This window comes from Rhinoraja longicauda, chromosome 27 (genome assembly GCF_053455715.1).
Source record: "Rhinoraja longicauda isolate Sanriku21f chromosome 27, sRhiLon1.1, whole genome shotgun sequence".
Taxonomy (NCBI): Eukaryota; Metazoa; Chordata; class Chondrichthyes; order Rajiformes; family Arhynchobatidae; genus Rhinoraja; species Rhinoraja longicauda.
This window is the reverse complement of record NC_135979.1, coordinates 27,300,934-27,318,980: the sequence shown is the minus strand read 5'-3', so window position 1 is coordinate 27,318,980 and position 18,047 is coordinate 27,300,934. Positions and strand designations below refer to the sequence as shown.

The 18,047-nt window shown below is 46.2% G+C and overlaps 1 protein-coding gene across 1 annotated transcript in view; it reads right to left on the bottom strand.

Moving 5' to 3' along the window:
- The window catches only part of epha10 (EPH receptor A10), a 510,644-nt gene that overhangs the window by 83,372 nt on the left and 409,225 nt on the right, over nucleotides 1-18,047 (bottom strand). The gene's annotated exons all lie outside the window — the stretch shown is intronic.

Genomic DNA, 18,047 nt, shown 5'->3' with positions numbered 1-18,047 from the left:
TATTGAGCGCAGAAGTTGGCGTGTCGTGATGCAGCTGGACAGGTCGTTGGTGAGACCATACTTGGAGACTGTATTTGCCCAGCTCCAGGAAGGATGTCATAACGATGGAAAGGGCACAGAGGAGAATCATCAGGATGGTACCTGGACTTGCGGGATTGAGCTGTAGGGAGAGCTTGGATAGGCGGAGACTCTGCCTTGGCATACGGGAGGCTGAGGGATGACCTTAGTGAGGCGGTGCGCCACATAATGAGGGGTGTGGATAAGGAGAATGCTCATGGTCTGTTTCCCAGGGTAGAGGATTCTGAAACTAGAGGTGAAAGGCTTAAGGTGAGAGGACCTCAGGGACAACTTTATCACCCAGAGGGTAGTCCTTATCTGGAATGAGTGGTCAGAGAAACCTATAGAAGCAGATACAATTACAATTTAAAGAAGGACATTTAGATAGGTATTTGGATAGGAAGGGTCACGCCAAATGCAGGCAAAAGGGACCAGCCCAATGAGTCCATGGACAAGATGGGTTGAATGGCCTATTTCCCTGCTGTATCGCTCTTTGACTGTAAAACTAGAGCAATTCATAGTGGAAAAGGAAATGACAACTCCCATATCTTTGGGATATGGGATTGAACCACAGCTCCGGCACAACAACACCCACGCAGTCACAAGAAGAACACGAAGACGATTTTAAAAAATCACACAGACGGCACCCGAGGTCGGGATCGAACCTGGGTCATTGGAGCGATGCAGCGTTACCGGTTATTGCGATGCCGTGCCATCCCAAAACCTGAATTCCCCCAGCGCCTTTGGTGGCATGTGAGCTCATGTAGTGCAATACACACCTTTATACTACCAAACTGTATCACTGTCTGCATTACATTAAAATAAATGCCAAAATATCATGTTGCCCTTTGAGTTTTGTGAATCAAGCAGAATGCTAAAATGGCAATTCAACTCATGTTGCTTCATCCAATGGATAGGAGGCAGTCTCCGCCATTGGGTCACTTGAAGTTGGCAACACAGTGGTGCAGCTGGTAGTGCTGCTGCCTCACAGCGCCAGAGTCCCAGGGTCGATCCTGACCTTGGCTTCTACCTGTGTAGAGTTTGCACGCTCTCCCTTTGACCACGTAAGTCTCCTTTGAGTGCTCCAGTTTCTTCCCACACACCAAAGACTTACAGGTTTGTAGTTTAATTGGCTTTGGTAAAAATTGTAAATTGTCTCTAGCGTGTAGGATAATATGTAGTGATCGCTGGTCGACACAAACTTGGTGGGCCGAAGGGCCTGTTTCCATGCTTTATCTCTAAAGTCTAAAGTCCAAATACCAAAAATGTTGTGCGGCTCTGTAGGTTAATTGACCGTCTGTAAATTGCCCTAGTTTGTCGAGAATGGATGTGAACGAGAGAACATAGAATGAGTGTGAGCGGGCGGTCGATGGTCGCATGGACTTGGTGGGTCGGGTATCCAGCTTCCAGCCGTATCTTTAATCTAAACTGAACTGCACTAAATTAAAGAAATGGCTTCATTTGAAATGAATTCAACAGACATCCTTATCAGACACGTGTCACTCTTTTAACAGTCAATTGCTTCAATTTGGATTTTACAATTAAGTTGGAATTGCTGATTTGAAGTCACAGCCCCACCGACACAGAGAGCACATTTCAGGGAATTGAGTTCATGATATGGACTAACCCTGTTATCTTGAAATGCAGCATGAAATGCAGTATCTCCACAGGGGTTGCAGGGCTGCAGAATTATTCCACAAAGTTGTAAAATGAAAATAACTTAAACATTAACATGAATATCCTTGACTCTTCCAGATCTTGTTCTTTAATTAAGTGGTTCCCTTAGAAAGCAAATCCATTCATCTGCTCTCTTGATAGTGCTGCCATTTTAGAATCAGGACCCATGCCAGGTTTCCGCAGTAAGTGCCGCTGTGTTACATAGTGGGATGTGCAGATTGAAAGAGTTATTGCCTAGAAATTGGATTGCACCGACTTTTCTTTTCCAGCATAATGTAATCCGAAACTGATGTTTGTCAGAATAGATTGTACTGCCTTCCCCTGGCAAACTCACAACAATTACATAAATTGGCCAGCGACATTTTTGGTCATGATCCTTGCTCTTGTGTCCAATGTTCCTGTGCTCTCGAAACCCTGGATGATTTGTCCCAGAGTGACTGAGGTCAGTTGTACCACTTGCTGCCACACAGCAGATAACTCAGCAAACATTGCAGATCCAGTCTGGGACTTCCTGCTTTGTTTGTCCCAAACTAATAACTCAATAACATAGAATAAACTTTGAAAGCACTTCATTGACTGCGATAAACAATGGGATACAAGGGAACAGGAATCTCACTGTCTATAAATGGAACGAGAACAGAAAAAAAACCAGGCTGACTCTCTGAAATGGCCACAAAAAATATTGTGGATATTTGCAAATTGAAATAAGCAAATATGTAGCAAATGCATTTTATCTGCATGTGTTGAAGTCAACAGTTTCCTCACATCTTCTATTTTTTCATCTCTGGCCTAATTCCAACCATCTGCCTGCCAAACGACCCCTTGCCGATCTTCACCATAACTTGCCATGCCTTGTCCTGCTCTAGTCTCTTCCAGCTTTACATAGAAACATAGAAAGGCAGTGAAATAAATTACTTTGAAATATAGATTTGTATCGTATAATCTCAATAAAGTGAGGGTACCGGTAGATATTTTATAACAAACAGGGATTAATATTGTGACAAGGTGAGGATTCTGGAAGGGAGTACACTCATTATCATCACACGATCTGTGTGCAGAAGCCACTGCTCCAGGAGCTATGAACGAGCCAGTTGTACAGGACCTGGGGACCATGGTTAGAAACATAGAAAATAGGTGCAGGAGTAGGCCATTCGGCCCTTCGAGCCTGCACCGCCATTCAATATGATCATGGCTGATCATCCAACTCAGTATCCCGTACCTGCCTTCTCTCCATACCCCCTGATCCCTTTAGCCAGAAGGGCCACATCTAACTCCCTCTTAAATATAGCCAATGAACTGGCCTCAACTACCTTCTGTGGCAGAGAATTCCACAGACTCACCACTCTCTGTGTGAAGAAATGTTTTCTCATCTCGGTCCTAAAAGACTTCCCCCTTATCCTTAAGTTGTGACCCCTGGTTCTGGACTTCCCCAACATCGGGAACAATGTTCCAGCATCTAGCCTCTCCAACCCCTTAAGAATTTTATATGTTTCTATAAGATCCCCCCTCAGTCTTCTAAATTCCAGCGAGTATAAGCCTAGTCTATCCAGTCTTTCTTCATATGAAAGTCCTGCCATCCCAGGGATCAATCTGGTGAACCTTCTCTGTACTCCCTCTAAGGCTAGAATGTGTTTCCTCAGATTAGGAGACCAAAACTGTACACAATACTCCAGGTGCGGTCTCACCAAGGCCCTGTACAACTGCAGCAGAACCTCCCTGCTCCTATATTCAAATCCTCTTGCTATGAATGCTAACATACCATTTGCACCTTTCTTCCACTCCCACCCCCACCCCCCCCACACATTCAACCTGAAGAAGGGTCCCGACACCGAAACGTTGGCTATCCATATTCTCCAGTGCCTGAGACACTGTGTTGCTCCAGCACTTTGAGTCCTTCTTTGTAAACCAGCACCTGCAGTTCCCTGTTTCAAAATCTTAAAGTTGATCAAGGCGGATAAATTGTTCCAATGACGATCCACTGTCTACCAGGGTGGCGCGGTGGCGCAGCGGTATAGTTGCTGCTTTACAGCACCAGATACACCAGGTTTGATCCTGACTTATGAGCGCTGTCTGTACGCAGTTTGTACATTCTCCCTGAGACCACGTGGGTTTTCTCCAGCTGCTCCGGTTTTCTCCCACGCTCCAAAGACGCACATGGTTGTAGGTTAATTGGCTTCAGTAAAATTGGAAATTGTCCCTAGTGTATAGGATTCAATTTATCAGGTCAATCAATGGCAGCTCTCAGAGAGCAATCTTATGGCCATAGAGCCATGAAGCATGGATACAGGACCACCAGGTGCCAACCACTGGCACCCCTTCCCACCAATTCCATTTATTTTCCCCACATTCCCATTGTCGGCACTCAAATCCTACCCATTGTCTACTCATCAGGGGCCATTCACATTCACCAGTTTGTCTTTGTGATGTGGGACGAAACCAGAACACCCTGGAGAAAATGCATGTGGTCAGAAGAAGGATGTGCAAACTCCATACGGAAAGTGCCGGAGGTCAGGATCAAACCCTGGTCCACCAGTTATGCCATCCCAACATTAATCCCACCTGCCCTTCTCCTTATTGTGCTGTACCCTGCAATATATTCTCTCTCACACATGCTCAGCAATTCCCCTTTGGTTCTTTTTGTCATTCACTTGCACCAGGGTTAATTTTTGTAACGGAAATGAATCTTCCATGACGTCATTGTGGGTGAAAATGAAGGAAACTGGAGGACACTTGGTGGATCAAAAGGAGAGCAAGCGAACTCCATACTGGTGGCAACTGGGGTCAGGTTTGAGCCAGGATTGCTGCAATAACCGGTGTGCCCAATGTACTACACTAAACAGGTAGATTGGGAGGTCAACAAGGCTTTTGGCACATTGGCCTCCATCAGTCGGACTATTGAATATAGAAGTTGGGAGGTCATATTGCAGTTACACAAGACGTTGGTTGGTGAGGCCACATTCAGAGTATTGTGTTCAGTTCTGGGCACCATGTTACAGGAAAGATGTTGTCAAGTTGGAAAGGGTACAGAGAAGATTTACGATGATGTTGCCAGGACTCGAGGGTCTGACAGACAGGGAGTGGTTGAGCAGGCTGGGACTCTATTCCTTGGAGCGCAGTTAGATGAGAGGTGATCTTATAGAGGTATATAAAATCGTGAGTGGAATAGATCGGGTGGACGCACAGAGTCTCTTGACCAGAGTAGGGGAATCGAGAACCAGAGGACATGGGTTGAAGGTGAAGGGGGAAAGATTTAATAGGAATCTGAATGGTAACTTTTCCACACAAAGGGTGGTGGGTGTATGGAACAAGCTGCCAGAGGAGGTAGTTGAGGCTGGGACTATTGCAATGTTTAAGAAACATTTAGACAAGTACATGGATAGGACAGGTTTAGAGGGATATGGGCCATAGGGACTAGTGTAGCTGGGACATGTCCGTCGGTGTGGGCAAGTAGGGCCGAAGGGCCTGTTTCCACACGTTATGACTCTGCGACTCTAAAAATGGAATGCAAGCACAGTGTGATGTTGATGGTTATAAAGATCCTCTTCAGGTGTAGGTGAACCTTCAAGATGGTGGCGGTGGGGGGAGGGGAAGATGGGTGCCGGTGAGTGGGCTGTGGGCTCACCTCCCGTGCCATGGTCTGGGAGGTGCCGGGTCGGCTGGGGGACAGAGTTAGAATGGAGGCTGTGAGAGGCGAGGGCCACGTTTGGGGGTCGATGTTTGCATGGAGTTGGCCGCTGGAAGCCCTGCATCAGCCGGGAGGTCGCAGGGATCAGGCGCCACAGGAGGCCTCAGGCACTCGGGTCGGGTAACCGTGTGGATCAGACGCGGTCCTGCAGCGGCACGGAGCGGCCGTGGAGGACAACATCCTCCTGGTCACCCTGGTCTTCGAGGGACGAGCAAGGTGGCAAGCAGTCCGCACAGCGGCTTTGCTCTCCCAGTCCGGAGGTCCGCTGTGTCCAACGAGAAGCCTTCCTGCTGCAGGCCGTAGACTGCGGGTCCTCTGGGTCCTGGGTCGGCAGAGGGGGACTGGCTTGGCGGACTCCCCCTGAGGCCGCGATCCTCCGCGTCTTCCGTTCACCTTCTCCCGTACGGAAACAGGTCAAACCACCCTTCGAGACTAGCTGTTAGTCAAATCCCTGTCTCATATTCACTGCAGAACACCCAGTTAATATTCACCAGCTCAAGCCAATTGTCCATTTGCGAGCACTTCTTCAAAATCGATCCACAACAGTTAAATACATGCTGGGATCTTGCTGTGTACATAGTTAGATTTAAACCCAGGACCTAACAAATGGCATCTCACGCCTGCTTCTCTATGTTCAACAGTTTCAGAGGTTCGTGGTGGGTTGGATAATCTCCTTCTTCAAAAAAGTCAATTTTGAGAGGCAATCTACTGTACAAATACATCTTTATTTATTGCACAAACTCAAGCAAAGGCAATTCTCTAACTTTCATCTCCTTCCCTTGGGAAACACACGACACAATTTCTGGTCTGTCATTTGGAGATGGAAGTTAACAAGCCTTCAAATTGTCTTGATTTGCTATATAAATTGAATTGCTAACTGACCTGACTCAAAGAAAACCTTATTAAAATGCAAACTGATATATATTTTGCTTTTAATAGGCATCCATAAAATAACACATCACTAATGATTCAATTTGATGCTTATTATAGCTTCTGATAATCATTTAGGCAATGGAGTAAAAAAAAATCTATTTTAATTTTTAAACTCATTTCTGCAAGGCTTGTTGTGACCAAAACCCAGGGATGGTTTGGATTATAATTTGTTAGGTCCAATTTGCTATGGCACTACATTAAAGGCAGAGTCCGACGGACTTGTCCGATATTTTTTAGCTAGGTGTGTTAGGTGTGTCCCGCCCTTCCAAGAGCGTCCCTCTGCATTAAGAAAGACTTGCTTTCACTGCACCATTTCGGAGAGAGTGAAAGATGCCTCTGCTTGATTCCTTTTGGCACAAAGTTGCCCTCGTACCCGAGCAAACAAAGAATACCACTGTTACTTGTCACATGTGACAATAAAGAATCATCCATTCATTCACTCCATTCATCACAAGGGCTTCACAGAGCCAGGCCTGGGTCCAGGGGCAAGGAAGCCTACAAGTGACTGAAGACCAACTTTTATTGGATGAACTCCGAACACAATGGAAAGGGCTTCTAGTCAGATGGTCAGAGGTACAACACAGAAACAGGTTCTTAGGCGCACCAACTCCACTCATTTACACCGATTCTACATTGATCAAGGTTTCCTACCAATTTCCCCATCTAGGCCTGTCTGGTACAGCTGCTGCCTCACAGCACCGGAGACCCTTGTCCAATCCCGACCACGGGTGCTGACTGTGTGGAGTTTGCAAGTTCCTGTGACCGCGTGGGTTTTCTCCGGGCGCTCCGGTTTTCCCACACATCCCAAAGACGGTTAGTTGGCCTCTGCAAAATTGATCTCAGTGTGTAAAGAGTGGGTGCAAAAATGGAATAACATAGAACGAGTGTAAATGGGTGACTGATGGTCAGGATGGACTCAGTGGGCCAAAGGACCTGTTTCAATGCTGCATCTTTCAATCAATTCAATTTTATCTTTCACCTACTAACTAGGGAAAATTTTGAGCAGCCAATTAACCTACCAGCCTGCATGTCATTAGGAGGTAACACAGGAGTAGGTATAAGACTGACAAAGGGCTTTGACCCGAAACGTCACCTATTCCTGGAGATGCTGCCTGACCCGCTGAGTTACTCCAGCGCTCTGTGTCTATCTTCAGTATTGCTGAACGCGTTGGTGTTTCTTCAACTTGGTGGTGAGTAACAAACACCTTGATGAATGGGAGAGTCTGGTGAAATCCTTCCACCAGCATTCATTGACTGTTCAGGCTGTGACTGGAGCAACTCTCCCGAGAGTCACGAGCCTCAAAGCGTTTTGTCCCATTTGCTGTTTGGCATCTAGATGACTAAAGCAATTCATCGTGTGGGTCTCCACTGCCCCTTCAGGCAACCATCACCTCCAGAGGAACAAGCCTCGAACAAATAATGAGAAGAAAAGAGTCCTCGAACCACTTTAATCATAACACTGCATACTGGTTTATAACTTGTCTGCGCCCTCATTCCCTGTAATAGTACTGTGCCTCAAGAAAGGTGATCATTCAGCTACGAGCTCTTCAAGTAATTCTCCAGGTGCCTTGCTAGGTCAGGGGTGGTGGCTTATTTTTTGATTATACTTTCAACCCAGAGTACAGTGGCAACATGGTGGCATAGCAGTGGAGCAACTGCCTTACAGCGCCAGAGACCCGGGTTCGATCCTGACTACAGGTGCTTGTCTGTACGGAGATTGTACGTTCTCCCCGTGACCTGCGTGGGTTTTATCCGAGATCTTCAGTTTCCTCCCACACTCCACAGGCGTACAGGTTTGTAGGTTAATTGGCTTTGGTTAAATTGTGAATTGTCCCAAGTGTGTAAGGTGGTGCTAGCGTGCGGGGCGGTCGGTGGGGACTCGGTGGGCCGAAGGGCCTATTTCCGCACCGTATCCCTAAATTCTAAAGGCAGCAGGACTTCCCACCTATTAAATCCCTGGTGAAAATAACTGAATGAAAGTGATGAGATGAAAGGGGAAGCCCTGGATATCAAGACACTGATCACGAGCAACGTCAATAAAACCAGTCAATGGCAGTCAAGCAGGAGAAGTCGCCTCCCATTGGAGTCATGTCTCAGATAAGGGGGGATGGTTGTGAATGGAGATGTCATTCATCCCCAGATCCAGTCCAATCTTCTTTAGCTGCTTCATCGATGAGCTTCTTCCCTTCAAAGGTCAAAAATAGGAAATGGTAGCTCAACAGTGCACAGCATCCAAATCCATTTGCAGTTCCTTCGAAGCTTCCATTCCTGAATCTATCAAAACTTGGACAACATTCAGGCAGGTAGGTGCTAATTGGTGACAGGCAATTACTATGTTACACCAAGGAAGGTCTAACCTTAGATAGAAAGTGTGCTGGAGTAATTCAGTGGGTCAAGCAGCATCTCTGGAGTATAATGGTTGGGTCTGCAGAAGGGTCCCGGCCCAATACATCACTGGGGACAGTTTTATACTGGAACCCTTTCAGCTTACTTATGAGTGACTCTAGTACAGCAATAGTGGAGAAATTAGTGGTAGTAATGCCATTGAACATCAGGGCCTCCCCTTTCCTCTCATCACTTTCATTCAGTTATTTTCACCAGGGATTTAATAGGTGGGAAGTCCTGCGGCCTTTAGAATTTAGAGATATGGTGCGGAAACAGGCCATTCGGCCCACCAAGTCCCCACCGACCAGCAAACGTCCCGCACACCACACTAGCACCACCTTACACACTTGGGACAATTTACAATTTAACCAAAGCCAATTAACCTAACATGCTGGCTAAAATCGAAGGTAGACACAAAATGCTGGAGTAACTCGTGAGTAAAAATTCATGCAGCATCTCGGGAGAGAAGGAATGGGTGACGTTTCGGGTCGAGACCCTTCTTCAGACCCTTCTGGCCCGCTGAGTTACTCCAGCACTTTGTGTCTATCTTTGGAAAAACTAGCATCTACAGATCTTTGTCCCCACAGAGTCATCCTAGCACAACTAGTGAACAGTCCTGAACTACGGTTGACTTCATTGGCAACCCGTGGCTATCTTTGATCAGAATTTATTGGCTTTACCCTGCACTGAACTTTACTCCCTTATCATGTATCTGCACACTGCAAATGGCTTGATTGTAATCATGTAATGTCTTTATGCTGACTGGTTAGCGCGAAACAAAAGCTTTTCACTGTACCTCGGTACACGTGACAATAAGCTAAACTGAACTGAGTCTAATCTTGATGTTTAATGGCATTACTACCACTAATTTCTCCACTACCACTGCAATAGGGTCACTGATAAGTAGACTATAGGGCTCCAGCATAAAAATACCGCACCTACTGTAACTGGATATCCGTGAAGACAGACCATCGACAAGGTCCCAGTCAGCTACTGACGTTTATGGATTCACTAGTAATCTTGTTCCCCAGAATGATTATTTGTTCACTGGAATATCTCATCAGGTATTCCCGCTAATTCACTTCCCTAGACAAGGCACATCAAAGCTCATCAAATCCCATCACTGCAATCACATCAATGTTCTATGCGTTGTTTTTTCCTCTCAGTGAGAACAAGAATGAATGAATACTTTGCATGAATGAAACATGAATGAAACATGAATGAAAACATGCCCGATTGACAGAACCTCACATCCTAGTCCAAGTTCTTCTGCCCTATCATTAAATAAAATTTACTAATAAGATCTGGGCTTGAACTACACAAGTGTTTTACCTCAATCTGATCTGCTATTTGGGATCTCTGCAAATCTGTTTTACATAGTGAAAGGCCTGGATGGAGTGGATGTGGAGAGGATGTTTCCATTTGTGGTAGAGTCTAGGACCAGAGGTCATAGCCTCAGAACTAAAGGATGTCCCTTTAGGAAGGAGATGAGGAGGAATTTCTTTAGTCAGAGGGTGGTGAATCTGTTTAATTCATTGCCACCGAAGGCTGTGGAGGTCAAGCCAATGGATATTTTTAAGGCAATGATAGATAGATTCTTGATTAGTAAAGGTGTCAGGAGTTATGAGGAGAAGGCAGGAGAATGGGGTTTGGAAGGAGAGATAGATCAGCCATGATTGAATGGCGGAGTAGTCTTGATGGGCCGAATGGCCCAATTCTATTCCTATCACTTATGAACTTATGAACGTCAATGTGTGGGGCTTTATGGTCAACAAGAATCCACATTGATCTGAAGGCAGTGCAGCTTTATTCAGTCACTTCACACTTTCAGCTGTCTCCTTCCTTGTAATGGACGGGGGACATCAGTCTGAAGAAGGGTCTTGACCCGAAACGTCACCCATTCCTTCTCTCCAAGATGCTGCCTGACCCGCTGAGTTACTCCAGCATTTTGTGATACCTTCCTTGTAATGGTGCTCAGAAAACCATGTCAATTCTCTTCTAATCTTTGTTTCAGGGATTTCTGAGGCAGCAAATTGTCTGCTCTTGGAGATCTGCATCATGGCTTGTGCAATATAATGGAAATTGTTCAAGTCCTCTCCGCGACACTGTTAATATTTATTAAAGTGAGTACTAGAACCACAGCTGGTAAACGCACTGAGTCTTCTGCCCAGAATAGGGGAATCGAGAACCTGGGGACATATTCACAAAATGCTGGAGTAACTCAGCAGGTCAGGCAGCATCTCGGGAGAGAAGGAATGGGCGATGTTTCGGGTCGAGACCCTTCTTCAGACTGATGTCAGAGGGGCGGGACAAAGGAAGGATATAGGTGGAGACAGGAAGATAGAGGGAGATCTGGGAAGGAGGAGGGGAAGAGAGGGACTGTGGAACTATCTAAAGTTGGAGAAGTCGATGTTCATACCACTGGGCTGCAAACTGCCCAGGCGAAATATGAGGTGCTGTTCCTCCAATTTCCGGTGGGCCTCACTATGGCACTGGAGGAGGCCCATGACAGAAAGGTCAGACTGGGAGTGGGAGGGGGAGTTGAAGTGCTAGGCCACCGGGAGATCAGTTTGTTTAACGCGGACCGAGCGATAGTGTTGAGCGAAGCGATCGCCGAGCCTGCGTTTGATTTCGCCGATGTAAATTGAGCGAAGCGATCGCCGAGCCTGCGAACATAGCCTGAACAGAGCCTGAGGACATAGGTTTAAAGTGAGGGGGAAATGATTTCATTAGAACCTGAGGGGCCACCTTTTTTACACAAAGGGTGGTGGGTGAATGGAACGAGCTGCCAGAGGAGGTAGTTGAAGCAGGGATTATCATAACATTTAAGAAACATTTAGACAGGTGCATGGTATAGGACAAGTTTAGAGGGATATTGGCCAAATGCAGGTAGGTGGGACTAGTGTAGATGGGACTTGTTGGTTGGCACTGGCAATTGGGCCAAAGGGCCTGTTTCTGTGCTAGATGACTCTGTGAGATACTTTCAAAGGGGAACTGTAACTGAACGAGTTTTCACCACATGCTGATATTAGATCTCTGATAACCCTGGTATAATTCTACCTCCACTCCGCCCACCAGCATCCTCTCCCTAGGGCAACTGTCAGACAACGTTATCAGGATACATCAACACACAACACACCATTGTTTCCCTTTCATAACGTTTACAAGAATGATGTGAATGTAAAAAAACACTCACATATTTCGACTCACATTCATTATCCCCATAATTAACCATGCACATTCTTCATAATCTTTCATCTCTAGGAGATTAAAAGCACATTTTGTTTGCAAAATGCAACTGCAAAATGTTTCAATTGGAATTAAAAAATATTTTGCAGAATGCAGACTTAGGTTTTCAGAGTTGTCCATTCAGTCAGCATTAGATTATGATGTACCTGCCAGGGTAGGATCGATCCTCACGGAGAGTTTTAGTTTAGTCTTAGTTTAGAGTTACAGCATGGACACACTCTTCAGCCCACCGTGTCTGCACCGACCAGCGATCCCCGTGCATTTTTGTGATTACGTAGCCTCAAGCATGTGTGAGAAAGAGAGAGAGAGAGCCTCAAGCATGTGCTATAACCTAGCACACAATGCTGCAAAGCCCATGCGGAGTCCAGTGGCTGAAGCAAAGAAAAAGGACAGATCTCCACATTAGCACTATCCTACACACTAGGGACAATTTGTATACACTGGAATTTAGAAGGATGAAAGGTGATCTTCTCGAAACGTATAAGATTATTAAGGGGTTGGACACGTTAGAGGCAGGAAACATGTTCCCAATGTTGGGGGAGTCCAGAACCAGGGGCCACAGTTTAAGAATAAGGGGTAGGCCATTTAGAACTGAGATGAGGAAAAACTTTTTCAGTCAGAGAGTTGTGAATCTGTGGAATTCTCTGCCTCAGAAGGCAGTGGAGGCCAATTCTCTGAATGCATTCCAGAGAGAGCTAGATAGAGCTCTTAAGGATAGCGGAGTCAGGGGGTATGGGGAGAAGGCAGGAACGGGGTACTGATTGAGAATGATCAGCCATGATCACATTGAATGGCGTTGCTGGCTCGAAGGGCCGAATGGCCTCCTCCTGCACCTATTGTCTATTGTCTATTGTCTATCTTTGGACTGTGGGAGGAAACCGGAGCACCCGGAGGTATCTCACGTGGTCACAGGGAGAACGTCCACACTCTGTAGTCAGGATCGAACCCGGGTCTCCGGCGCTGTCAGGCAGCAACTCTAGCGTTGTGTCACCGTGACACTCTTCGTACTTCCCTTTCTACCCTCATCACCACTGTGACTCCATGTGAAGGCAAGTTAGAACATAAAAGATAGAACAAGGAACAGTGCAGGACTGGAACAGATACTTCGGCCCACAATGTCCATGCCAAACTTGATGCAAAGTTAAACTCATCTATTCCCCCTGCACATGGTCCATATCTCTTAAATGCCACTATTGTATCGGCCTCCAACACCACGCATTATAGACACCCACCACTCTCGATGTATAAAACGTGCTCTGCAATCTCTAAACTTCGCTGCTCTCGTGTTAAAGCTATGCCTTTTGATCTTTCCCCGCCCGGAAAGTTGGTAATCCATCAATCTGCCTTCGTCGACCAAATGGCGTTGGAGGAGTTAACAGCTTCAGGTTCTTTGGTGTTCATATCCCTGAAGATCTGTCCTGAGCCCAGCACAATGATGCCATCGCAAGGAAAGCCCATCAATGTCTTTGATCCTGACAGGATTTGGTGGGTCACTGAGAAAACTCTATCGAGGTTTCACAGTTGAACAGGAGACAGCATACTGACTGTTTGCCTCACCTCCTGGTTCAGTAACTTGAACATCCAAGAACGATGAAGGTTGCAGAAAGTGGGGGGCATCAGAGGTACTGACGTCCCCACCATCAATGGGATGTACAGGAGGCTCTGCCTCAAAAAGGCAGCCAATATCATCAAAGACCCACAACGCCCGGGCCACACCCACATCTCACCACAACCATCAGGAAGAAGCTACACGAACAGTGAACAGAGTCCTCTCGGATCAAGAACAACTTCTTCCCAGCAACAACGAGGCCCTTGAATATTGCACATCGTTAACGACAATCCTATCTCAGCAACTCTGAACTTCCATGGACTTTGTTTTGATTACACAACAGACGTCGATTTTGCACTGTTACGGTTCAATTATCTAGCATTACTGATGATTAAATTATTGTATTATTGATTGTTGTAAATTTATTTGTATGCTTTGCATTAATGGGCCTGTATAGTTGTAGCAAGTAAAACATTTATTGCATTACATATGACAATGAAAGACTCTTTGTTTAACTCTTGACTAAACACTTGTGATTCTTGAATCACTTCTCCCCTCTCCAATCAGGCAGAAGATATAAAGACTTGAAAACATGTATCGCCAGGTTCAGGAACAGGGTTGGCAGTGCGAGGCAGCGATAGTTGCTGCCTTACAGTGCCAGAAGCCAGGGTTCGATCCTTACTACGGGTGCTGTCTGTACAGAGTTTGCACGTTCTCCCCGTGACTGCGTGGGTTTTCCCCGGGTGCTCCGGTTTCTTCCCAGACGCCAAAGACGTACAGAATTGTAGTTAATTGGCTTCGGTAAAGATTGTGGTATCTCAGCTGCACGGCAGCGGACAGGAAAGCTCGTCTGCAGAGCGCAGAGGATCATTGGCACACAGCTGCCAGCCCTGGAGGACATCTACAATGCACGCTGCCTCAGGAAAGCCACCAGCATCTACAAGGACTCCACACACCCATGCCACCGTCTGTTTGAACTACTCCCATCTGGCAGACGTTACAAAGCCTTCTACGCCCGCACCACCAGACTAAGGAACAGCTTCATCCCTAGAGCTACAGCTGCTCTGAATCAGTCCTGCTGAGTGTCCCCCATGATGTGTCTCTGCCCCCAGGGTCACCTGGCACAACTGACCCCTGCATGAACCTTTTTTTTGCACTTTACTCTGTTCCCCCTTTTTTCCTTTTTCCCTCCCCCCCTATTTCGCCGTGATTTATTTATATATGTTATAGCATCGATACGGAAGTGTCATTCTCAATCTTGTTGTACGTGTACAATGACAATAAAAGATATTGTATTGTATTGCATTGTAAATTGTCTCTCGTGTGTAGGATAGTGCTAGTGTTCGGAGATTGCTGGGCGGCAATGTAGAACTAATGTGTACGAGTCATCAATGATTGGCTTGGACGATATGGGCCAAAGGGCCTGTTTCTGCGCTGTATTCTCCAAACTAAACTAAACCTTCTTCCCTGCTGCTATCAGACTACTGAATGGTCCTCCCATAAGCTAAGGTCTCGTCACGATCTTCCAACCTACCTCACTGGACATTGCACATCTTTTTTTAACCTGCGATTTCTCTAAGTGTAATGCTGTAACATTCTAGATTATATTCTGCACTCTGTTGTTTTTCTCTTTGCATTACCTGCTGCACTAGTCTATGGCTTGATTATACTCATGTATAGTGTGATTGGTCTGGATGACATGCACACAAAGTTTCTCACTGTTTCCAGGTACACAGGACAACAGTAAGTTGATAACTGATAAAAGCAGCACCCCAGGCACTCAATGTAAAGTTAAGTACTCCAGGAAGACCTGCCATCAGTCTAATTGCAAGTATTTTGTGGTTGCTTCTCCAATTGACACTGCTATACTCGGTATACTTGCACTTTGCTTCCGTCTCTGAAAGAATAGAGCATTTCTTATGAAGTATCCCTTTATGTGGCATGTAACACCTCCTTTAGGTTTAGTTTAGTTTAGAGATACAGTGCGGAAACAGGCCCTTTCGGACCACCGGGTCCGCGCCGCCCAGCGATCCCTGCACATTAACACTACCCTACACCCACTAGGGACATTTTTTACATTCACCAAGCCAATTAACCTACATACCTGTACGTCTTTGGAGTGTGGCAGGAAACCGAAGATCTCGGAGAAAACCCACGCAGGTCACGGGGAGAACGTACAAATTCCGTACAGACAGCGCCCGTAGTCGGGATCGAACTTGAGTCTCTGGCGCTGCATTCGCTGTAAGGCAGCAACTCTACCGCTGTGCCATAGTTTAGAGATACAGCATGGAAACAGGCCCTTTGGCCCACCTCGTCCAAGCCAATCATTGATGACCCGTACACACTAGTTCTACGTTATCCCACTTTGTCATCCACCACTAACACACTCGAAGCAATTTACAGTGGGCCAATTAACCTACAAACCTGCACGTCTTTGGGATTTGGGAGAAACCGGAGCACCCGGAGGAAACCCACGTGGTCACAAGGAGAACGTGCAAACCCCACACAGACGGCACCCAAGGTCAGGATGGAACCTGGGTCGCTGGCGCTGCGAGGCAGCGGCTCTACCACCTATACCACTGTGCCGCCCGTATTGGGAAGGAAGGCATGGTCCTTCTTCATGACCACAAACTCAAGCAAATCCAATGGCTTGGGCTTTCATGCCATTACACTGAGTCGACTCTTGAACACGGAGAGAGGCCATTCTGTGCAATTGTTTGTTCCCCAGATGCCACCCTGTTGACACATCCTTTCCTTTTGTGTCCTTAACGTGGTCCCTGCGCAAACCATCACCATCTCATTTGGGAAGAAAGCTCCACAATCAAACTACCAGATGGCTGCGCACTTAATAGGCCCCCTGGTTTGGGATCGTTCTCGGACAGGAATGATCTTTGCCACATCTTCTCTTCCGTAATTTTAAGGGGCTGTACAAGGTCACACCGTAGCATTGGCTTTATTGGTGAAACAATCCCTGGCTTTCCCAGAGAGAGATGAAAATTATAACTGTGCAGAAGCTCAATATATGTGAATTATGGAAACAGCCTTCAAGTGAAAGAGATGAGGGGACATTTAACAAAACCAAAACCGCACAGGTTAGCTAATCATGTCTTTGCAAATTACAGAACAAAATAACTTGATATTTAATAGCAGGACAGTGAGTTGCTTTTGGAGGGGTACCTGTACCTAGAATAACATTTTGCATTATAGGAAAGATGTTGTCAAGCTGGAAAGGGTGCAGATAGGATTGATGAGGATGTTGCCAGGATTCCAGGGCCTGAGCTGTAATGAGAGGTTGAGCAGGCTAGGACTCTATTCCTTGGAGCGCAGGAGGATGATAGGTGATCTTACAGAGGTGAACAAAATCATGAGAGGAATAGATCAGGTAGACACACAGAGTCTCCTGCCTAGACTAGGGGAATCAAGAACCCGACGACAAAGGTTTAAGGTGAGGGGGGAAGGATTTAATAGGAACCTGAGGGGTAACTTTTTCACACAAAGGGAGGTGGGTGTATGGAAGGAGCTGCCGGAAGAGGTAGCTGAGGCTGGGACTATCCCAACGTTTAAGAAACATTTGAACAGGTACATGGATAGGATAGGTTTAGAAGGAGGTGGGCCAAATGCAGGCAGGTGGGACTAGTGTAGGTGGGACATGTTGGCCGGTGTGGGAAGGTCGGGCTGAAGGGCCTGTTTCCACACTGTATCACTCTATGACGCGATAGACTTTTAAACATATGAGATCTGTGGTAATTCCCGATTTTGTACACAGGTTTATGTACATGGAATAGAACACAAGTGTTCACCCGGAAAACCTTGTTCTGTGCTGCCTTTACGTGTGTCTCCACAGGCATGTGTGCAAAAGGTTTCACTGAGCTAATTAGTACGAGGTGACACCTTTTACTGTTTATAGTGCGGAAGCCAAATGCATCTCTTTGCACAGTGAGACCCCAGATCTGAAATCACCTCCTTTGAAAAGGTAAAATGGCTTCGTTGTTGCAGATAAAATAAAGACATGGACTTTAATGTCCTCATTAGAATTATAATAAGAGCTAATCATTGTGCAGACCAAGAGCACGAATGAATCAGCAGCTATTATTTTCCTTTTATAAGATTAGCATGAAGGATAATTACGTTTTTTTCTCTTGCATTTAGTAAGAACAGTTGTCTACCAGATATGTAACGTGATCAAACTGTGGACTGAGTAGAATCCAAGAGAGGAGAGGGGGGTGCAGAAGAGGCTCACCAGAATGCTACAAGGAGAGATGAGGCAGACTTGGATTGTTTGCTCCAGAAGCCGGAGACTGAAGGGGAGACCTGGTAGAAGTACATAAGATTGTGAGAGGCATAGATAGGGTAGACAGACAGATCCCTTTTCCCTGTGTGGAAATGTCAAGGACTCGAGAGCATAGCTTTAAGTTGAGAGGGGGGGCAACATTTAAGGAAGATGAGCAAGTTTATTTAACACAGAGAGTGGTGCCCAGCATGTGTTGCCAGGAGTGTTGGTAGACAATAGAC